Genomic DNA, 25,058 nt, shown 5'->3' with positions numbered 1-25,058 from the left:
AATTTATCAGAGTGACAGGGAATGGGTTCTACAGTGTCCAGTTCCTACACACACAGCGAGAGACTAGATCTATAGGCTTATCTGCCAAGGAAGTCAACCAAGAGGTATATGGGCCGGATCCAAATGCTTCCAGGAACAGTGACTCTTCCTGGGAAGGGGAATCAGAGGACCTTCCATCCTTCTGCTTGAGAATTTCTAAGTAGTCTTCAAAGGAGATGCCATCTGGTAGAGATCCTGGGACCTCTCCCTTTTATCGAAGTCAGTGCCACTGGTGAGCGACTTCTGAGGGGAAGTCTGTGTGCTTCCTCTTGTTCATTCTCTTACAAGGAACCTCCTTAGTGGGATGATTTGGCAAAATGTCCTTGAAGGGGAATTTCTGCATACTTGAAAGGGCTGGCTCTTCTGGTGTGACAGGACTGACAGAACCAGAGCTCAGCCCAAATGGCAGCAGAGCTGCAGGATCCGAACAAGAGAGAGTAACCATATTTTTCAGATGAGAAAAGACCCTCTACACCATCGCAAAAGCACTGGGAGAAGCCATAGCTGACCACACCAGAGCCAAAGATACAGATGCCACCATGCCCCAACCCTGCCCAGATCCCTGCCTCGAAGGGGGAAGTCTAGCCCAAGCTGGCCAAAGCCCCAAGGAGGAGGGATGGCTCCGACAATTTCAGAGTGGAACCAAGCCCCCTGGATCCAGCGCCGACACTTATGCTCTAAAACTAATCCTGGTCCAAGGGGAAAGAGGCAAACAAGTCAGAGAAGCTGTCAGAGTTGAAGACCTAGCTGTCATGGGATCTGACATTGCCACTTTCAGGACTCATGGATCTGACAAGTCCAAAATCACTGGTTGGATCAGAGATGGTGAAATCACAGTATGGTAAGCAGAAAGGAGGCTCACAGATCCAGTGGGAGACAGAGTCAGGATAACCTCCATCTAAATCTTAGCTCTGAGGAATTCCTCATCATCCTATCCACTTCGGCTTTAGAAAGGCTCCTGGAGGACCTAATGGAGTACATGATGGATTAGGGCCAAGAGTATTTCAACAGTCTCCTGAAGGAAGGGAGAATGAAGCTGGGGAAAAAAACGTGCCAGAGAGAACCCTGGGGACAGAGTCCTTGGAAATTTAGAAATGGAAGGTGTCGTGTGTGAGGATGTCAGATCAGACTGTTTTTGCTATAGATCCAAGGTTGTGGGACCCAATTTCTTGTGAACTTTATCAAGAGGCTCTACAGAAGGGAGCTGACTTAGGCAAATGGGTTGGAGACAGCTTTCTTGATTTCTTCACCTCCAAAGCGGTCTTTGTGTTTTAGTGGGGATTTGAGCCCCTGGAGCAAAACAGGGGGAGGAGGAAGAAGAAGTAGGTGGTAGCAAGCCCTTTAAGACCCGCTTGTTCCAATGGTCACTAAGGGCCCTGGAATTAAATCCTGCGCAAATGGAGCATTCTGTATTCAAATGTGAAGCACCCAGACAATAGAGACACAGCCTGTGAGCATCAGAATTAAGAATCTTGTAGCCATAGGAAATGCATTTCTTAAAACCAGTGGACTTGCCTAAATCCTAAGAAATATATCTAAAAATAGAAGAGAAAAAGACAACTCTTTTTTTTTTTTTTTAACTACCAACAATGGTAAGGTTAAAAAGGACACCCTATAAAGGGCCGAAAGAAAAGGTATCAACAGTGATACTTTAAGAGTTACCCTAGGTAAAAAAAAACAGAAGGAAAGACAACTAAGATTAACAACAGTAACGCAATAGAAAAACTCATGAAACTAGGTTAAGGAGGAAGAGGGGAAAAGAAAAAGGTAAAACTGTAAGACAAAAAGGCAAGTTATTTGTCCTCACTGAAATGGAAAATAAACCCCAAAGATCTGTAGAAGGATCTGTGTTGTCGCTCTCCTAGTTTGGACACAACAGAAGAGTCTTTGTGGGCCATGTTGTGCTTTATCATCTACAAACACATTATGATAGAAGTTTACTGACTTTAACTTAAGTAACTTATATACAAACTAACTACTGCAATCATACATGCTCACTTTCTGACTGCACTCTCAAAATGGCACTGGGAATAGCACGTGCCTGGTATTTATATGTGCATGTTCAGTCCTTGATATGCTTCTTAAAGATACAGCACATACACTGATCAAAATTCTCTCTCTTTGAGAAATAGATCATGCAAAGTTATGAATCTATTTAGCATGCAGATAATACAAGTAGTTCTATGCCATACAATTATCCAAAACTAGGTACATATATACATTACTGTCCATGTTGCTGAGTATTTCACACTGGGTCTGGAAATTCGACCATATCATTTGAGCAACTGGTGCTTCTCTACAGAACGTTCAACCTTGGGGAGTTTTTGGAACAGCCTCAGGAATGGAAGAAGAGGCTGAGACACATTCTGAGATGGGAACAATGTTTAGTTCACTCTGAGATCTAGAGTTTGTATCATAGGAACAATGCTGCAATGAAGACTCTGGTACAGGAAGATGCTGTCTGCAATTTCTCCTGTACTCCACACCCTCAGATTCTACAAGGTAGGATTTCGGCTTGGTACGTATACCTGTAACTTGACCAATCCAGTTGAAACCTTTTCGCAGTTTGCATCCTCACTGCCTCTCCTTCCTTCAATGGACGAAGAAATCTGCTCAGTTTATCGTAACTGGACTTCTGGACAGAACGTTTCTTAAGTAATTGAGCTTTGATGGTTCTGTTGTGCTTAGCTCTAGGCCTCAATAAACTGAAACTAAAAGGTAGCGTTGTTCTAGTTTGCCTGGATAGAAGCCTTTGAGCAGGTGAGCCAAGTATATCATCACGGGGTATGCTTCTGAGATTAACTAAACTCAAAAAGAAATCAGTATGGTCACACCTTGACCTTTCAAGTAATTGCTTTGCACTTCACATTCAGCTAGTCCATTTGACTGTGTATATTCAGAACTGCTAGTAACATGTACATGGTCCCATTCTCTTGCAAATTTCTGAAATAACTGACTAGTAAATGGAGTACCATTGTCAGAAATCACTGTGTGGACTACCACAGACTAAGCAATGACGTTTCAACTTAGTAATAAAAAGGTAGTGGATGTTTGATTAGGTAGTAAGTCAATCTTAAACCAGTTTCAATAAAAGTCTACCAATACTACGTAGTGTTGATTGTTCCACTCGAAGATATCGGTAGCTACTGTTGAACAAGGTAGTTCAGGATCTTGACTTAGCTGAAGTGGTTCTCTTTGCAAATGTGGTCTAGTACTATTGCATACTGAACAAGAAGAAAGTACTGTATCAATGTCTTTTAGTAATGAAAGCCAAAATACTAGTTCTCTCACTCTTTTCTTAGTAGATGCGGAACGTGGGTGACCACAATGCAAAATCTGGATATATTCTTGTTGTACAGAAGCAGAAAAAAATTTAGGACCTTTGAAAATAATGCTGTCTTCCATCAACATTCAAACTCTAAGGAAAATAGATGCACTAGATTGCTTTGACGGCCATACAACATTAATGTAGCAGTTGAGAGCCTTTGCAAAACTGGATCTGTGTATGACCTCTCAGCTCATCAAGTCTAGTGGTAGAGAAATTACACACTACCATTACATCAAAGTCAAAATTCTCTACATCAAGCTGTTCCGTCACATTTCTGGGCGATCTGGACAAGGTATCAGCCAGATAAAGAAGTTTGCCTTTTGTATAAACCATTTTGAATTTGTACTTTTCTAATCTGAGCATCATTCTTTATAATCTTGCTGGAGCTGAATGCATAGGCTTCTTTAGAATAGTAACTAGAGGCTGGTGGTCAGTTTCAATCTGGATAGCTTGACCATAGATATAATCAATGAAACTTGGAGCATGCAAATACTACTGCCAAAAGTTCTCTCTCAATTTGAGCATACTGCATTTCAGTTTGGGTTAGTGTTCTAGATGCACAGGTTACTGGTCTGCCCTCTTGAAGGATAACTGCGCCAAGACCAAATTTTGAAGCATCACAGGAAAGAGTGATTGTTTTATTTACATCATAGTATCTTAATGTAGATGGGGTGGCAATTTTATGCTTAAGGTCTTCAAATGCCTTCTGGTGCTGTTCTAACCATGACCATGTAACATTTTTGTGTCTCAGCTCTCTTAAAGGTGCTGTCATCTCAATGAAGTCTGGTATGAACTTGGCTAAATAGTTGACGCTGTAGGGCGTGAATACTGTCTGGTTCTGACATCTTGAGAATAGCTGCTTGCTTGATCGGGTCTGGTCTCAAGCCAGTACTGGAAAATGAGTGACCTACATATGTAACTTCTGATAGTCTGAATGTGCATTTCAGAGGATTGAGCTTCATGTTTACTTCATATGCTCTGTCTAGAACTCTCTTTAGATTTCTGTCATGCTCTGCTTCACCATTGCCTCCAATTAATAAATCATCTATTATTATGGCACAAGGATAACTCGAAAAAATTTTCTCCATTGCACACTGGAAGACTTCATTGCAGAATTTATTCCAAATGGCATCCTTAGGAAATCTGTATCTGTGAAACAGGGTACCAAAATTGGTTAGTAATGAGGAAACGCAATCAAGCATCACTTGCCAAAATTAACTTTTTGCATCCAAGACAGAAAAACAGTGGCATTCAGAATTCGAGCTACGGCCTCTTCGACTGTACGCATTGGATGATGCGGTCTTTTCAATGCTTTGTTCAGATCTCTTGTTTCAATATATATTCTGATTTTGTCTAAGCCTTTTTTGTGAGCTGCTACCATGGACGATACCCATTCAGTTGGTTCTGTAACTGGACAAATTTCACATTGCTGTATCATTTCATCCAACTGAGCCTTGACTTTATCCTGCATAGGTATCGAAACTCTTCTTGCTGGTCTGACTACTCGAGTGACCTCTGGGTCTAACCTCATGGAATGCACAACTGGACGTTTGCCCAACTTCTCATCAAAAACATCAGCATACACTGAGAAAATGGCTTCAGAAAAATTGGAACTAGGATATGCACTTATGTGATGAACTTCTTTAGTAAAAGAAAGCAGATGCATTCTCAAACTATCTTTGAGACTGAATAAAGACTGCATTGGTCTTCGGACTACACAGAATACCAAGCTGTAACAGCTCTTAGCCAAATAACATGAAAGCATCACGGAGCCTTCGGTTTGAATTTTTTTACCTCCATAAGCAACAAATTTCACACTTCTGGCCACAATGAGCTGCTCATTGGTTCTTACTTCAGCAAATGTGTAAGCTGGTATAATATTACACTTTGAACCAGTGTCTACTTTAAGCTCTGTGGATTTATCACTGATCCGGACTGTACAAAACACTTCACTCCTTGCCAATAAATGAATTTCATCAACTCCTTCACCAATCAGTGATACACTATCTACATAGAAAGTGGACCTTTGCAACTCTAGTTATCAATGTGCTTTTTTGTGTGACCCTTCTTTACAATTGTGTGGGATTTACTTGATTTGCAAAACTTTTGAAAATGGTTCCATTTTTTACACTTGTGACATTGCTGACCAAATGTTAATTACTTCTCTCTCTCAGATTCATGACTGGCACCCCAATTGTGACATTTAACAATAAAGCTGGACTTGGGTTTTGCTAATTCGCATTTGTACTGCACTGAAGAGCATGCTCCTTTAACTGAACCAGTCTTAGAACTTGCTGGAAAACTACGTGGTTTCCCTGGTGATCCAACAGGGGGTGTGACTGCCATGTGGCCTACTTCTGTTTGCCGCATGCTATCTACATTTGCTCTGGAGCCTACTGCAACCTTGCGCTTGTCCTTGCAAGCATACTGGTGTGTTTTTCTATAACTTCATAGATTTGACAAATCTCTATGGCTTTACTCAATGTTAAATCGCTATCATGAAGCAAAATCTTTCCCACAGCAGCACTATTAATACCACACAGGAACCTTTCTTTTATTAACTCATCTTTTAAGTCACCAAACCGACACATTTTAGTTTAATAAGCTGAAAAAGTTTCCACTGATATCTGATCTCTCGTGTAAAACAAATGCCTCTCTAATGTAACATTCATCTGGGGGTTATACATTTCTCTGAATTTGCACTTCAAACACTCAGGGTCTTCTCTTGATTCAGCCTGTACAACAATATGACAATTCTCACCTTCTCCCTCATATACTGCTGGTGAATATGCAAATGGATGCTCTCTTTCAATGATCGCTGACCCAGCTAGGTTTAGCAAAATGAATGCCCTGGTGCATTCATCTTTATCTGAATGAGCTGCTTGTATAAAAATATCATATTCTTGCTCAAATATTCTCCAGTTCTCTGCCAAATTCTGATCAAATACAAGTGGTAACGGCTTTCGAAATTCATTTGCCATTATTAACACATACCAGTGAAGGGTTTTGCAAACAAGCACATACATATGCACATACGCCAGTCTTTTATGCCAGCATTTGTAATTTTGCCCACTAGCATAACAAGTCTCTGTATAACTGAACTTTGCGAAATAAGTCTCTCGGGCACTGTAATACTCTTGAAATTATGGTACTTCAAGAAATCACCTCTGATCAATTTAAGAAACATTTCAAATAACTACACGATATGAATGAACTGAGCAAGAGAAGCTCAGAGTCTGAAACATTTCGAAGTAATTGCACTTTGCGAATAAACAGCACACTGAAATTTCCCCAAAATATCGGTACCTTGCTAGGTAATTCTTTACAGTGCAAGTGACACTCTGTAATGGCGGCACTTTGCAAACAGACACACCCAGCACAGGAAACTTTTTGAAATGGCTATACTTTAACTATACTTCACAAAATAGATTCACTTTACACACAAATAACTCTGAATACATGCACAGTAATAAGCACACACTATAAGCACTTTTACACACTTTGAGAAACTTTGAATAACAAGAAGTTATGTACTCACCATAACGTTCGATGTATGTAGTCCATCTCGCCTCACATTCTTACCAGTGGGTTCAGAGCCGAATATCGGCTCCGACTCAGCCAAACTTTTCTAGCTCGAAGTCTTTCTATTGGCTGGGCTAAGATGGTATCCCATGCTGCATTGCTCTATATCCCCAGATCTAGTTTGCTGCGAACACCAACAGTCATACACCATGCATAACAACACCCAAGGCAAGGAAGAACAAACCAAGAGTGAAGGGAGCTCTGAAAACCAGTCCTAACCTCCAGATCCTCCAGGAAGGGGGAAGGTGGGGGGGGGGATAAGTAAGAATGTGAGGCGAGATGGACTACATACATCGAACGGTATGGTGAGTACATAACTTTCTGATGTTATGTAGTCCAATCTCGACTACATTCTTACCCGTGGGACAGCGTCCCCAGCACCTAAATCCTGGGAGGCTCAGTGGAAAATACTCCTGAGCACCGTGGAACCACAGGAAGACCTGTCCCTAGATACCACGTCCAACTTGTAATGAGTAACAAAGGTGTGAGGAGATGCCCAAGTAGCTGCAGCACAAATACCATCCATAGACAATCTGGCCTGATAGGCTGTAGATGTAGATACAGACCGAGTAGAGTGAGCCTTGACCAGGAACGGTAAATCTTTACCCCCCTGAAGAATAAATGAAAGAGATGCAACTGGATAACCACCTAGACAGAGTGATTTTGGAGACAGGAGACCCAATTCTGTTTTCCGAAAAGGAAACAAACAACTGATCAGATCTTCTGAGATCTTTGGTTCTGTGTACATAAAAACATAATTGTCTATGGTACATCCAATTGATGAAATTTAAATTCTGCCTTGTTTGAGAACTGGGGAAAAAACACTGGCAACTCAATAAATTGATTAAGATTACTGATAGACGCCACTTTGGGAAGAAAGGAAGGGTTCGGCCTGAGAGAAACCCTGTCCTTATGAAAAATCAACTATGGGGGTTTTATAGAAAGAGCTTGAATCTCTGAAATGCGTCTGGCTGATGTGATGGCAACTAAAAAGACAGTCTTCCAGGTCAAGAATTTTAAATCACAAGTAGCTGCAGAATCAAAGGATGGTGAAGTAAGAGCCTGTAGAACAAGGTTTAAATCCTAAGGCATGATAGGTTCCGAAACAGGAGGTCGGAGTAACAGAGTGCCCTTCAGGAAAGCCTTACAGATTCTGTGAGCCATCAGACTAAGCTCATTAGCAACATGAAAGTTAGAGATCGCCGCCAACTGGACTTTTATGGTGGTGGATGCTGACGCCCCCTGACGAAAAAGCATAGACAAAAACTCCAAAACAGAAGCAACTGGAGCTGTGTAAGAGTCAATCCCTTGGGTATGAGCCCAGATTGAAAATCTCTTCCATTTGCTGGAATAAATCTTCCTAGTAGAGGGCTTATGAGAGGAAGATAAAATATGAACTACATCCGGTGAAAAATGATGAAGCCTAACTAATGACGGAAGTGGAGTAGCCAGACTGTCAACCACAGGTCCGCAGAGAGGGATGGAGCTGCCCTGACATGTGTGTCAGTAAATCTGGTTGTGGGTCCAGAATCCAAGGCGCGTCCACGATGTAGGGATGGAAAAGAGGGAACCAAACCTGACGAGGCCAGTGTGGGGCAATCAGAATCATTCTGCTTCCCAAGGATTGCGCTTTCTGAATCACTTCTGACAGCAAGGGAACCTGAAGAAAAGCATATAGCAGACCGGAGGGCCAATTGTGCACTAGAGCGTCCCCTGGGTGACTCCCCCTGAGGGGGGATCAACATGAAGTAGCTGCTGCATTTGGCAATGAGGGGGCTGGCAAAAAGGTTGTAGCAAGGCTGACCCCATCTGCGGAAGATCCGTTCCGCAACTAGATGGTTCAGGGACCACTCATAAGGCATCAGAATAGCTCTGCTTAGCCTGTCTGTGATCACATTGGACTTCCCCAGAATGTGAGTTGCCACCAGAAAACATTGGGAAGACACTGCCGACTGCCACACTCACATGGCCTCTCTGCACAGGGGATAAGACTTGGTTCCTCCCTGCTTGTTCAGATACCACACCACTGACATACTGTCCAAGTGGATTGCAATAGTCCCGAGAGGGAGAAGGCTCTGAAGTGCCTGCAACGCAAGTAACAGCTCTCATCTCCAGGACGTTGATATGCAAATGTATCTCGTGCTCTTGCCACATGCCTTGGACTGTCCTGCCTAGATAATGCCCCACCCCACCCCATCTGGGAGGCGTATGTGGTCACCGTGGCAATCGGGGGCGACGGAGCGAAGGGCTTCCCTGTGTCCAGATTGTTGGTGCAAAGCCACCAACTGAGATCCTGTTTGCAGCTGTCCGTGAGTAAAATAGGGTGAGAAAGTGGAAGCCTTTGGAGAGACCACTGAGCAAAGAGGAGTCATTGAAGGATCCCCATATGTAATATTGCTAGAGGGACTAACATAATTGTTGCAGCCATAGTCCCCAGGAGTTGGAGAACCCATCTTGCCTTCGCTCTTCTCAGAGGGAGCAGGGTGTGAGCTTGTACTGTAAGGCTCTGATTCTTTCCTGTGGTAGAAACGCCCGCATTTGAACGGCGTCTAGTTCTGCACCTATAAAAATGACACGCTGTGAGGGCAATAAGGCAGATTTTTCCCAGTTCAATGTTATGCCCAACTGTTGACAGAGAGTGATGGTGGCATCCCTGGTCTGAATTAGTAGATGCCTGTTGGTGGCAGTGAGGAGCCAGTCATCCAGATAAGGAAACACTTGAAATCCTTGACGTCTCAGGTGAGCCTTCACCACCGCCATACATTTGGTGAACACCCTGGGGGCTGTGGTGAGACCAAAGGGCACAGCTTGAAAATGAAAATAACTGGCTCCCAGCCAGAAGCATAGGTGACTCCTGGATGCCCTGTCCATTTTGATATGGTAGTAAGCATCCTTGAGGTCGATGGAGCACATCCATGCTTCTTTTCCCAACAATGGCAGAATTGACTGTAATGTGACTATATGGAACTTGGACTTTTGTACATGGTTGTTCAATTGGCTGAGATCCAATATGGGTCTCAGGTCCCCTGTTCTTTTCGGCACCAAAAAGAATTTTGAGTAAGTCCCTAATCTGATCTGGTCTGAGGGGACATGCTGGATGGCTCCTTTTTCTAGCAGCTTTGAGACCTCTGAAGCCGCATAATCCCTTTCACTGGGTGGAACGTCCGGGATTTTCCTGACTGGAGGGGGATCTGACGAAAAGGGGATGACATAACCTCCGGAAATTATTCGTAAAACCCATTGGTCCTGGGTAATGTTTTGCCAGGCCTCCGGGTATAACAATATTCGACCCCTCACTGGCTCCGGAAACCCACAGTTGGGCCTCCCATCAGGAGCGACAGTAGGGAGAACCGTGAAAGGAACTGCAGTCTCTCGAGTTGCGGGGGACCTCCTCTGCCTCCAGGGCAGCATCTTCCTGAATAACCTCCCTTTCCTCTGCCTCTGGAGGGGGGGTTCACCTTGTGCACTGGGAAAAAACCTCTGTGATGTTTTGAACCACATTTTTCCACCCCTCTGGGCCTTGGGATAAGGCTGAAGAGGGAAGGGAAAAACGGACCCCTACAGCAGACAGAGTTTTTCCCTCCTGCTCGCACCTGGTGAGGGTGTCTTTCACCTTGGTTCCGAACAAAGAGGAACCATCAAAAAGGGGCGTCGGTAAATGAAGACTTGAAGACCTTCGCGAAGTGACAAAGGCGCATCCAGGCCTGCCTCCTAAGGGCGACTCCTGAGCTTGCTGCCCTAATCGCTCTCTCGGCTGCATATGAAATCAGCCTCATGGAGGAGTTAACAATGGAGATGAGGGTAGACATCTGGGCGTTAACCGTCTGGGCCACCGCCTCAGAAACGTTACCTGTGAGAGTATCTCCAAGCTCCTTGAGGAGATCTCTCTGGAGCCGTGTAAAGTGAGATAAGTAGTTCAGCGACCGTAAGGTAAAGGACGCTGAAGAGATGGTACGCTTCCCGTACCGGTCCATGGTCCTAGACTCCTTGTTAGGAGGATGGACGGAGGAAGAAGTCTCGGCTAATTCCTTCTGGGTGGCTGCTGCCACCACCATGGCATCCACAGGGACTCCCTTGGACAAAAATTCCTTACCCGGGGGAGCAGACAGAAATTTATTGGGTCTCCTGGGGACAGGTTCCACAGAATCAGGGTTCTCCCACACCCTCCGACAAATCAAATCCAGGAGCTTGTCGAAGGGTGGGGACACCCAGCAGGCGGAGGGCTGAGCACCGAAGGCCTTCAGGAAGACCAACTCCTCCTCGGAGGGGGCTTTGGACGGAGAGCCACCTCTTTGTTTCAATATCTCTAAGATGTCAGAGAAAGAAACCTCCTCAGAGGATGACTTGGGGGACCCGCCGATTCCTCGAGGTCAGTATCTGAGATGAGAGACTCATCCTGGGAGTCTATGTGCTTCCTCTTGCATGTTTTCTTTCTAGGGGGCTCCTCGGACAAACACTCCGAGGGGCCCTCAGAAACTTGGGGACCACTCGTGGGGGTACCCTGAGGCCTTGGGGCTCCGCTGTCTAAAGATGGGTAGTGATCAGAGACCCGCACTGGAGTGATAGGGGACAGAATGACCGACCCGCATGATGTTGCTGATGATCTGGTCAGCGCACTCCGCATGGCCTCAAAGGCTGGCCCCCCCCGGAATCCGAAGAACGACCAGCCTCTGACGCTACGGCAGGAGTCGGGATTCTCCAAGCCAAAGCACCGAGAGGAAGACTAGGAACTGAAAGCTGTCCCGAGGCCTTTCCCTCGGGCCCGACTGAAAAATCCAGAGTCCTGAATCCCGTGGATGGTGCTGACTGGGTCGGAGCTGACGTCGGCACTGATAAGCCCGGAGGGGCCATCGGAACAGACTTGGAAACATCACACGGAGCCAAGCACTCCGGCTCCGAAGGCTGGGATGCGCTCGGAGAAGGAAGAATCGAAGTAGGTTGCAGGATGGGCTCCGGAGCTGACTGGGTCAGAGCCGAGAACAATTTTGCTAAAACCGGTGACTGAAGGAGTCTCTGCACCACCCTATCAACATCCACATCCGATAGTGTCCTGGAGGATTTGGAGGACAGGGAGGGAGATCGAGATCTCCTCTCAGGCGATACTTGCCCAATACTGGGCGATCGGCTCCGAATAGGTTCCAATATAATTGGAGCAGACGCAGGTTCCATCAACACCAGCACTTCCTGCGGCCCCGAGGACAGTGGAGCTAAGGATGCCGAAGCTAATTTAGTTACTTTCTCCAGTGGCTCCGAGGAGACTGACGGAGCCAGAGACCTCTTTTTTTGATTTAGTGGATCTAGGTTTAGAGCTGGAAGCAGATTCCAGACCCTCTTCGAACGAGGGTTTCAAAAGTCCCTTCAGAATTAACTTATTCTTTCTTTCCTGAAGAACCCTAGGACTGAATGCAAGACAGAAGCTGCAAGACTCCTGCAGATGGATTGCTCCCAGGCAATAAACACATGCCGAATACCCATCGGTAATGGACATTTTACAGCTACACTTTGAGCATTTCTTAAAACCCGAGGGCTTGTGCTCCTTCGAAACTTTAGACATCTTAATAAAATACCACAATCACCAAGACAATGATCACAAGTACTGAACCGACTAGCGAAACAGTCACAAATACACCACACTGAGCGCGGGAAAAACTAACACTAACCAACTGTTAACAAAATAATCCTCTGGTACACACACACACACACACACACACACACACACACACACACACACACACACACACACACACACACACACACACACACGAGGACTAAGACTAAAACCTCTAACTTAAACGGTTTTAGACCAACAGTAAAACACACATGAAGGGAAGTGAGACTAAAACCTCTAATTTAAACGGTTTTAGACCAGAAGTTAGAAAAAAAACAGGGAAGCAAGGGGACACACTAGGTCCTCTAACTGAAACGGGCCTAGCCTGTTGGAACAGCTAGTGGGATACCACAAGAACAATCACACACACACACACACACACACCGACAAATATTTTTCACAAACACCAAACTAGGAATAGCTATTAAAATAGCTTTTGTTTGTAATAAATTCTCTCAGAAAGAAGAAGGTGGTATTTAGCCACAGCCAAGAGCGAGACCACGTCCGAGCTACATGAGTGGCAAATGAGATCTGGGGATATAGAGCAATGCAGCATGGGATACCATCTTAGCCCAGCCAATAGAAAGACTTCGAGCTAGAAAAGTTTGGCCGAGTCGGAGCCGATATTCGGCTCCGAACGCACGGGTAAGAATGTAGGTGAGATTGGACTACATAACATCTTTAGTTATGCCCTTGATACAATATGAAATCAATGTTACTCCAAAATACAGCACTTTGCCAAAACATATGCAGTCGCTTTGCTTTATTTACTCTTAATGTGCTCTTTTTGCTCTTATTATATTTGTTTTGCTCACTTAATCTCTTTTCATGCCCATTATACTTTTCTTGTGTTCATTTTACTCTAAACATGCCTGTTTTGCCTCAAACACATTCGTTGGGCTTTAAACATACTTGTTTTGTTTTTCTGATAACCATTTTATCAAATATCTTACCTTTAAACATTTTGCTTAGTTAATAAATCTGCCTCCTGCTTGTTTAATAATGGGGTTTGTGCCCTTATAATGCTCTATTTTATCTTTTTTTATATAAAATAAGCAGCTCATGTGAATTCTCATTACCTTTGATTCTTTCTGGCTCTTTTTCGTGCTTGTTTCTCTTAATTTACCTTCACTGTCATCTCTGCACCTCATGGCTCCAAATATCATTCTCTGGAATCCTGGTTCTGACACCATGTCGCTCTCCTAGTTTGGACACAATAGAAGAGTCCTTTGTGGGTTCTGTTCAAGCAGCTTTATTACATACAACCACATTACGATAGAAGTTTACTGACTAACTTAAGTAACTTGTATACAGACTGACTACTGCAATCATACATGCTCACTCTCTTGCTGCTCTCTCAAAATGGCACTGGGAATAGCATGTGCCAGGTATTTATATGTGCACGTTCAGTCCTTGGTATGTTTCTTAAAGATACGGCACATACACTCTGATCTAAACGCGTCTGTAGCAATATGGCTGCAAACAAGATCTGAGGCATTGCAGGTTGATCAGGGCATTACAGGTAAAGGGAGAAACTCAAGAGTTGGATCCAAGAGTCTTGTAAATGTGGCAGAGTCGGATCCGAGGTCAGATCTGAAGCCAATAGTGGAGGAATGAATGAAATGGACAACATCAGATCAGCTCACTAAGGCTGCATTACCAGTTATGAATTCACGAGATAAGCAAGGTAAGAGATCCAAATGTGCTGCACGTCACAGCACCTATCACCAGGATAAAGATTCTCCAAACAGAGCTAAGCAGGTTTAAAAAAATGGAGGAAAGTAAAACACGTGAAGACAGAATAATGCGGCACAATTTCATCTGCCAAAGAGGCAGTTTCAAAAAGAGATATTTTTGTAATAGCACAGGATGGGTCATCTATGACTGATATTGCATGAATGTGAAGAAAAATGGTTAAGACAGCAATAGCAGTAGACAGAGTCAGAGTACGATGGAAAATATATTGAAAAGTGGCACATCTAATAGTAGGACATTCAACTAAGCGACTGAAAATACTAGTGAAAAATATAACAAATGCGATACTGACAACAGAACTGCAGAGTAAGACATCCTTAATGTGGACAGAAACAGTCCTGCACAAAGCAGTGACATTTAAACAACCAGAGAACCACAGAGTAAGACATCCTTAAAGTGGGCAGAACAGTCCTGCACAAAGCGGTGACATTTAAACAACCAGTGACACTAATTCACAAGTTCTTGACATTATTAGGTCAATATTCTAGACAAAGACCTTAAGGAGAAACATTGCAAGTGTGATCCTCTTTGTGTCAGAGAACATTACAAGTGAAGAAAAGAAGTTTTAAAGAAACTATCTTCAATTTAGACATGCTTCTGTGGATATATTACAGAAACTACTTTGTAGTTCATGAACCAAGGGTCTTGAATGTATTTCATCTTGAAACAGATTGTAGACAGTTGTGAGGTTTACTTGAAGACTATCAAGACTTAAGCTACACCCATTCTTGGCTCACGTGTCTGGTCTAAAAATACAACCAGACAACTGCTATGCACTTACCAAACTTGAATTTGGCACTTGGTACCGAGTTCATATTACGTAGTTGAACTTTTACAAGTCTGAACGCCATATGGTCGAAACCATATGTTCAAACCTGTAAAAGTTTGAATAAGTAAAAATAAAAAAGAAAAAGGAAAAAACATTACTAACTGTTGTAAGCAGGGGGCAAGCCCCCCTGCACCCCACTCTTTAAATATACCAACTCCGAGATCGCACTACAGTGCAGAAAGGGAAGATTTCCCTTTACTGCACTGTAGTACGATCTCGGAGTTGGTGTATTTAAAGAGCGATGGGTGTGTGGGGTGCAGCCAACCTACGTGAGGGGTACAGGGGGGGCTTGCCCCCCTGCTTACAACAGTTTTTTTTTTGTTTTGTTTTTTTAATTTTACGCGTTCGAAGTATTGAAACTTCAAACATAACTTATAACGCTCGAAGTTTCAGCACTTCGAACAAGTAATAGGAACCACTTGGTACCTTCAAGCCAGTGACCAATTTACATGTTTCAGTATTAGAAACAATATGAATATAAACAGACTGTTAGAAATTGCAAAGAAATGTACTCACTTCTGGATAAGCAAGCATACACCTTCACATAAACATTCAGCAACAATGAAGACTTCAATGATGCCATGATTCGAGACATGTCAGAGAACTTTCAACTCAGAAAACTATTATCACAGCAGTATACAATCCTTCTCCTAGAAGGACACAATACAGCACTAACAGAAATCACATTAAAAGTAAACTCTAGTAGTCAAGGTTACTGGGATATTGCACTACACTGGGATCGGATGAAACAAAAATAGTATGCAGAATGGACGTGGCTAAGGTCCACATCAGCTTGTGTACTGTCACAACCCAACTCTCTCTTCTGTTGTGATTTTCAAGGTTTAAAACAGGAGTCGCGAGGTGCATTACAAAAGGGCTGAATGTACAATCGGGAAAGACATGGAGTTATCACTGGCCAGGATGAAGCTGTGGCACTTGTAAGGCATATTGGTATTTGTATTCTAAGTCAAGATTGAAGTGAATGGCGAGTATGTCAATAAAAAGTAAAATGATAAGGTCAGAGACCTAATAAAATTATACGAAAGAACTCAGAAAATGAAGATTAGGTGTAGAATCCGGGAGGGAGTAAAGATGAATTATGTAGTAATGGAGTGAAACAGAAACAAGTGCAATAACAAGGTAGTAATCTCAGTCTCAATAGAGAAAAAGAGGTACAACATACAACTGAAATTGCAGATTGGGCTGATACAGCTACAGAAAGACAAAAAACTGGTATAATTTGAAATATTTATATTCATCTGATACTGCAGGCACAGGTGTTCTATTGGTGTATCACACACAGAAGATACAGAAAACCAGAAACTAATCTTATACCTGTTTCTGACACTGAAAGGAAAAGTGATGTGCTACTCCTGGCCAAGGACATGTAGCAAATATCAGTAAAAAATGATAAGAGGTACAGCTGGAAAGGTAACGGTGTTTTTTGAAGAAATCAATAAAATTGGCTAAAAACATAGAACTTCTCATGTTTTTTATGTTTGTCATCCCTGAAGCAAGATGAGTTGGGTGACAGTGGAAACTCAAGTGTCACTATGGTCTGGGAGATGCATTGCTCTACTGGTACAACAAACTGAAAAATATCACTTCTAAGTAAAGAGACAGAATCTCGCAGGTTGACCCTACTGTGTTCTAATGGCTACATGGGAAAAATATCATCACTGGACAATGGCCTGTCATGTGGATGACTTTGTAAGGGGTGGTTCAGAAAGCTCTGCCACTTCAGTTACTCCCTACCTAAAAGCTATTATTCAGGTCAGAAAGTGGACAGCATGACCACTTTCATTATGAGGGACTGGACTTTGATACTACTGATGGAATGGTGCTGGTACACTAACACAGTTACATGGAACTATTAAAGGTAGTGCAGTGTGATGATCCCCTAGCCGAGATGAGATACATTTACTTAACCCAAAGACGGGGCAAATTCTCTGGGTTGGCAGGTAAATTAGACCAGATGTCATTTTTGGTGCTTTCTTTTTGGCATCTAGCATACAGCATGACATTGTATATATTACTCATGAAACAAGGCTGTTCAGAAAATCTATTCTACAAATGTAGCTCTAAAATCTCATCTCCTGGGGAAGGATACATTCTTGAAAAGAACAGCTGTATAAGCAAACTTAGCATAGCAGTAGATGCTTCAACTAGAGCTGAATAACTGAAGCTCAATGATATAAAGGGTTACTAGGACCAAATCTTCAGTGTTTCTTTGCCTCAGAGAAAGGGAGGCTACAGCCCTGTCAGCTATGCATGGACTAGGAGCAACGGAGAGGGAAATCTATCCACAGTCTGGCAAAAAAACATAATTAAGAAGGAAAATGTGAGGGTGTTCCTATTGCAGCAATGATTTATTCGAACACCTACTGTTATGGAAAGTTTACTTACACAACTGTACTGTGTTCATCATTATATCATTGGTGCAGCAACCTACACTATACAAGTCAAATTACAGAGCTTAGAAAGAAACAGAAGAGGAAGGAAGATCAGAATCTAGGAGCCACTGGAGAACAGTCCTAGCAATGCCTGCTCTACACTTACAGATATAGTCAAATCTGTACTGCTTGATGAAAGTATGCACAGATGACAAAGTTACTGCCACTAGTATATTTCTAGAGTCCACTCCAATCCAAAAAGCTATACAACTAGCCAAACCATGATCCAGTGGGCCTTGACACTGACTGGAAGCGTCTTGTTATGGTAACAAAAAGCAAGAGCATGTGACACTGTTTTGACACTGCCCCCTTTTCTTAACAAGTTGATCAGAATTCCTGAAAGTTTTCATCTTGTCATTGTAGTAGCTGAGTTGCCTGTGAGCAATCACAGTGAGTTAAATTTTTTCTCCCCTATTTTTTGGGTTCTGGATAGAAATTATGGTGATGTATAGCCAAGGCTCAAGGTAACCTCTGAAGCCACTGTACACATAAATGAAGGATTTGTTTTCAAACTTACTCTATCCTTGTGATTAGACAAGGTTGAATCACCAGAAGAGCTTATAACTCAGATAATACTCTTGTAGAAATCAGAGCAATGAGTAACGCTCCTTCCCAAGATAAGTTTAAAACAGCCTCAAAAGCAGATTCAAAAGAAAAAAAAAGGTTATGTATTTCCAGTACACAATTAAGATCCCAAGAAGGATCCACCCAACTTCTAGGTGGGCAGACATGTAAAACCACTTTCAAAAATTATTTGACTTAAGGCAGGTCAGAAAGGGAGTGGTGCGTTTGGTAAACAAGCAGAAATGGCACGAAAGTGAATCCTGAAAGAAAAAGAAAAAAGACCAGGGGATAACAACTCTCACAAATACCGCAGTCAGAGACATCTGTGCCTGGAAAGGGTCCTGGTTCTTACTCTGGCACCAAGTGCAAAATTATTTTCACTTAACCAAATATGATTTTCTAGTAGCAGGCTTCTTAATTTCTTTTAACACCTATTGCACATGCTCAGAAAACAGGTGTTTAAAAAGTATTACATTTCTATCATCAAAGCAGTTAAGTTGAAGAAACTGAAGGTTGAGGTGTATCAAACAATTCCTGTCTTGAGTAAATCATTACTGTGAGGTAGCTTGTACTAAATGTCCTTGGCCATTTTCACAAGAAGGGAGAACTACTTTTGCCTGGGCCAAAAGAAGGCTCTCCCAATTATACTACAAGAGTCCCTACGAATTTTTAGAAGAGCCATGCTTATCAGAGGAAAGGGTGAAGCGGCATACAGAAAGCATTCCAGTCCACATGAATGAAGAGGGATCTGTCTTCCAGGCCTTACAACTAGGAGTCCTGTAGAAGCATTTTTTAACTGCCGGTTGTGAGTGGCGGTAAAAAGACCTACTTGAGGAGTTTCCCCACTGCTGGATCAATTCCTGTGAAGACACAGTGGGTTCGCTTCTATTCATGGGGGTCTGTCCTGGTCCTGCTTAGCTTGTCTTCAATAATATATATGAAGCCTGTAGAATCAGAATGAGCAGAATTGCTGCCTCCCAGACTACCATAGCTAGTTTGCAAAGGGGGTTTGATCTGCCCCCCCCCCACCACCTGTTTACATACAGCATCACTGTGGTGTTGTCTGTTACTACAAGTAGAGGGTCTGGAACCCAAATATTTAGCTATCTGACTACATTTATTACAGCCATCATTTCTTTGAGATTTATGTGTTTCAGTCTGTCCTGCTTATTCCACAGAATATGAATTTTCACCCCCCCCCCCCCATATAGCTCCCCAAGCAAAGTCTAAGCCATCTATGGTTACAGACTGAGTAGCAGCTGGAAGGGGAAAACTGAAGACTTGGTTTGAGAGATAGCTGATTCAACCATGAGAGTAAATCCACGTTTATAAATCCTAGTACTAGAATCTGAAATGATAGCTGTTGCTGATGCTGGGTCCAAACTAATTTGAGAAACCACTGAATTTACCTTGTTTGGAATCTGGCCTAAGGATTCATGAGAATTACAGAAGCACTGAGACCCAGGATCCTGAGATGGTCCCTGGCAGATGTCAGAGGCTGGTTGGAGTATATCACAAATTGTTTCTTGCAAAATTATACATTGTCTTGAGGAAGAAAATCCGTCATAAGTGATGTATACATGAGACATCCCAGAAACACTATCCTGTGAGATGGAATGAGAGATTTCTCTATGCTCACTTGAAATCACACACTGAGAAAAAAAGTTTCTTTATCCAAGCAAACTATTCTTGACAACTTTTAAAAGGATCTGCAAAAATAAGCAATCATCTAAATATGGAAAAATGTGTGAACGCTCTGCAACCTGCAATGGGCTATTACAGCAGCCAGGCATTTTGTAAAGAGCCCTGAAGCTGTAGCTAACCCAAAGGGTAAAGCAGAAATTTGGAAGTGCAAACCAGAGACACAAAAACAAACTTTTAAAATCTTTTAAGAATTGAAATGTGAAGAAGTACCTTTTAAAACTAGACTTATTAGGAAACTGAGAGATGGGATGACAGGTAACACGAAACTGTAGAGAAAGCATTTTGAATTTTGGGCTTTTGATGTGAAGGTATAGAAAAGAAAGGTCCACAACAAGTCTCCAAGTTCCCTCTTCCTTTAGCTCCATACAAATTCCTGAACAGAAGAACCCTTTCTCTGTTTGATCTAAAACAACACGTTCTACAACTTCCTGAGACAGCATTTCATCTAGAATAGGAAGAAACAGGAAAGTTTGATTGTACGAATGGGAATTCCACTGCTAGTAGTAACCCTTTTGAATGATTCTCAACATCCAGTTGTCTGAAATTATCTGCAGCCACAGTGAGAAGTGATCTACACTTTGGGAAAGTTTTACTGGATTGCCAGGGTGAAGAGTGGGGAAAAACATGAATGAGCATATAGTCAAGTCTGCTTTTTTAAACGGTCTTTGGTTTAAGAAAATCCTCCTTTTTTTTAGGAATATTCTTGCTATTGCCTTCTGAAATTCTGTTTGCCTGTGCCTTGCTGAGACTGTTTATTTTGTTCCCTATAAAAGTAACCTGAACTGGAAGAAAAGTTTCTATTGTATTTTGGCATGGAGGGTTGAAAAATCTGAATAACCCCCAATCAACTTGCCCCTTTCATCAAGCCTTTTATGGACTTCAGCAGAGGAAGTAACAAACACTTCCTTGGAGGAGGGGGGGGTGCATTCAGGATCACAGCTTTGACATCCTGGTAAATTCTGGAAATGTAGCCAGGCAAATCTTCTCATCACTGACCCAGTTACAGCTGCTCTGGAAACAGCATTGGCAATGTCATAAGAATATTTTACAGAGTGCTTGGTTATGAGATACAGAAGATATTAAATAAATTAAAGTCTTGGTCTCTGAAGAAGGGGAGCCAGCAATTAACTTTCTTGTACTATCAAAGGAAGCCAGCAGAAACCTAGATATGTGAGCCTGACAAGTCATGATTCTGAAGTTTAGGATGGAAGGAAGAAGTGTAAACTTTCTTCTCAAACTAAACAAATGCTTTCCCATCTTTATCATAAGGAACAGGGTTAGGTGTCTGAAGATGGTTTTGCCAGAGAAATCACTGCAGGGTCCAATCTAGGGTTTAACATTATACAACTTAAAGAGTTTTTGGGGACAGGCAGCTTACTGTCAGGCAAACTGCTAGCTTCAAAGAAAGCATCCTCTAAAGTTGTCAACACAGGAGGGACAAGTACAGGTTGAGGAAAATCCACCTCTAGCAAATCATAATACCTTACTGGGATTCAGGTCTTTCTTTTGCTCCCACTGAAATAACTTCTGCATTCTAGCAAATGTATCAGAAAAAGATAACTCATCAGGTTGAGAATTTAATGAAAACTTTCCTTTGATACAGATTATCTATTCTGTGTGTTAGGAATAGGAGAAACACACTATAAATCGAATTCCTGTCCTTTAGACTAAGAATCAGAATGTAGAAGAAAGAAAAATATTTTCTTTTCAGATTCAGGGAAGACTCAGAATTTAAAGATTGAAAGATATGAAATAAACTCTTAGCAAAACCTAGCAAATCCTCACTATCTATCCTATGTGATACAAGAGAAGAAAAATGCCCAACTTTTTGTTTTATTTTCCTGGGATAAACCCCACCCACCCACCCACAAAAAAGACCAACTCAATGAACAGTTCCTTCCACAGAAGCTCCTCGGGCATCCTTTGCCTCCTCTGATACAGACAAGTGTGGTTCTCCCTTGCCTGAAGAGAACAGCCAAGCAGCAGGAGAGGCTGTGTCGGTCTCTCCACCCTCGGTGGCTTCTTGAGTAGCAATACCAGGGGGACCAAAGACAGTGATGAGTGGCCCAAGGTAAATGAAGTGGTCACAGCACAGTAACTCACCTGTGGATGAGGCAAAAAGAAAGCCGGCTTCAAGACTGAAGACTCCAGTACAATTGTTTTCTTTTTGTGGATTGGGGAAGGAAAAGTCTAACAGTCCAAAGACTGGTCTATGGCTGTACCGAACAAGAGCCTTACAAGTGGGTAGCAAAGCCTTCGTAAATTGGTCTTAGGGGTAACCCTTCCCTACTCCAACTACACACTACTTGTAGCACAACCAGTCAGCAGAGATGACCTAGGTGCAAATAGCACAGTAAGTAACAAGTGTGCAAGACACAAGTACTGGTTGTTGGCAGTGCACAATGGAGTGTACTTAGTTATGAAAAGCTGGTACAGGGTCTAGTGTTGGGAGTCGGCCTATGTTCTCCAGGGACATGGTCTCACAATAACAAGGGCAAGTTGTTGTTGTGGCTTTCGGCTTTTCCCGGTTAGGGGTTGCCACAGTGGAACTCCGGTCCACTAATGATTGGCAGTAGATTTTTACGTGCTGGCTTGCCAGGCCTAACGCACAACCTTCAACGAAGGAACGCCCATTCACGCATGTCGCCACACAGAAGATGCTCTAACTGAAAATCGAACAGGCAACGTCTAACTGTGAGGCAACAACGCTACCGCAGCTCCACCACCGCAGTACAATAACAAGGGCAAGTCCTATTATAAATTACACACAATTTGCATATTTAGTAGGTAGCTTCCTGGTGGGACCAACTGGCAGAGAATGGTCTGCAGAAGTCTTCTTAACCACATTCAGTAAGTCATGCGTGATCCAGAAAGAGGCAATGCAGCTGATGACTTGTTCCCAAGAACAGATATCAAGCCTTTACTGGGGACTGAAAGGGATCACTCTATGTGGGCTAGCTGAGCAAACTTCATGCTCCTGAGGCTCAACTACGGATGAATTTTACAGGAGGAGGTTTTGACTACTGTCTGCTCTCCAGTTCCTTTCCTTTCTATCTCCTGCAGGTGGCCAAGCTGAAGTACTGGCACCTGTGACACTGCCTCATGTCATGCTCATTTTCCCATTCAATAAAAGCAGCACTGGTACTGCTCCTAACTAATAATCAGGTGAATGCATTGAAGATTCTGGCACTTTCCACATATTAAACTTAGGAGCAGTCTTACTCTGAATGTTAGTCTTGATATCCAAACTGTGTGAGAAGCTGAAAAGAACCGAGCAGTGCAGGGACAAGTATACCTTCTTATCTTAGTAAATGATGTCACAACATCTATTAGCTGGAGGTATGTATCCATTATTACAGGAACAAAAGAAAATTCAGAATTATGGCAGGATGACGATGTCAGAAGAACAAATTACTTCAGTTAATCAATGCAGAAGACCTTCTAAATCAAATTGGATTTGCACTAGGGGAGACTAAAGATTGCTTTCTGTGCCTGGTATGATAAGATTTACTAGGGGTTGTTGGGCTACGGTTAAATCTCAAAAGTAGTCATTCTAAATCAGAATTACAAATACTAATAAGCAAGAAGGCTTTCACCCTTGAAAGAGTCAGACAGGAAGAGCAGGAGTCAGTGGTTGATGCCTGCTCCCCCAACTATTAAGGAGACGGGAAGACGGACTAGCCTATTGCAATCTCAGCCCCTACTGGACCAAGAGGTGCACCACATGTACTATATGGGCTGGAAATATGTGCTTGGTAGCTCACACAGAGCATGAGCAAGGTTATGCATGTTCAGAGGGAAAGCAGAGCAGGTCCTCATACCTGTAAGCATGAATATCAGCTGGTGAGGTACTGTTTAGTACCAAAGACGTAAAAAATAACTCATGGCTGCTTGTATAATGGAAGCACCCCAACCAGTTCTTGCCACAGTGAGAAGGAATGAATGGTAACAGTTACAGCAAAGGCTTGATGGTTGGCGGACACAGGTAAAAAAAAATAACCTAAAAAAAGATGATCACCCCCCCCCACCCCCATGCACATTTCACTGAGATCATCCCCCCAACACACACACAAAATGTACACTTCACTGCTCTTCTACCATTTTAGACTTTTACATATTTTTAAGAACAGTCTGGACACTTGTTATGGGAACAAATGTTTTGGTATACTGGCAGGCTAGAAAAGCATTAGCTCTGCAACATTAGTACTGATATCAACCCAGCACATTCAAAAAAGAGGACTAGGGTAAAATTAACACTTTAATTAATCTTATGACATCCTATTTAATAAAATAAAATTATATGCAACCAACGAGCAAGAATCTAGTCGAATACATAAATTAGACATACAGTGAGATAAATAGCATGCAGCACAATCTCCTATACTCACAATGTGGCAGACATAACTTAAAATAACACTTCCAAATTAAAAAAGCATATATACACAAATAGATAAATAGCTACAGGTGATAATATACTAAAAACAATTTTTGAGCAATATATTTATACCCATTTAGTTATTTAAAAGCCGTCACATAAAGAAATACAAAACGCCAAACAAAAGCTCTCCACCCAAAAAAAAAAGAAAAAAAAGAAAAATGTCATCAGTACAAGATTATTTCTTGGGGAAAGATGTTCTCATAGGGATGAAAGTCTCAAAATAAGGCATGCTCCTAACCTTTATACGAAGATATTTCTGCCATTTCTCAAACTGCAGCATGGAATACAAAGAAAAGCTATGTAATGACCAATGTCACTGCACTTCATAAGCTGCTGCAGGAATCCTTAATTTTTCGCCATCCTTATGAGAATTCTACTGCAGCAGCATGTAAAGATGTCTACAGTATGGAGAGCAGTAATCCATTTCAATCAAGCCATGAAGGAGAAATGCAAAATTGCATACACTATGGCTCACGCCTATTGTATACACTACCACAGTTATAAGAAAATAAAACCGTTTCAGCTACAGTTATTAACACCCTTTAGATTATATGGTAGGGTGCACAGTATAACATGGGTATTATATCCCACCATTCTGCAGGCAACAGCCAATACTACAGGGCTAAGCAATGCTATGGCAAAACAAATAAAATGTAAAATTCATGCGCTTGCTGCAAAACCAAGAAGATTACTAGCTATAATGATGAAATAAACAGTAAAAATACTAAAGGATAATAAACTGCACATTTACTAATGTT

The 25,058-nt window shown here is 42.4% G+C and overlaps 1 protein-coding gene across 1 annotated transcript in view; it reads right to left on the bottom strand.

The window, feature by feature from the left end:
- The window catches only part of LETM1 (leucine zipper and EF-hand containing transmembrane protein 1), a 1,101,007-nt gene that overhangs the window by 253,021 nt on the left and 822,928 nt on the right, over window positions 1-25,058 (bottom strand). The window lies entirely within an intron of this gene.

Source organism: Protopterus annectens, chromosome 2.part1 (genome assembly GCF_019279795.1).
Source record: "Protopterus annectens isolate FY-2018-M chromosome 2.part1, PAN1.0, whole genome shotgun sequence".
NCBI lineage: Eukaryota > Metazoa > Chordata > Ceratodontiformes > Protopteridae > Protopterus > Protopterus annectens.
The sequence above is the reverse complement of the archived record's forward strand: the minus strand, read 5'-3'. Positions and strand labels throughout refer to the sequence as shown.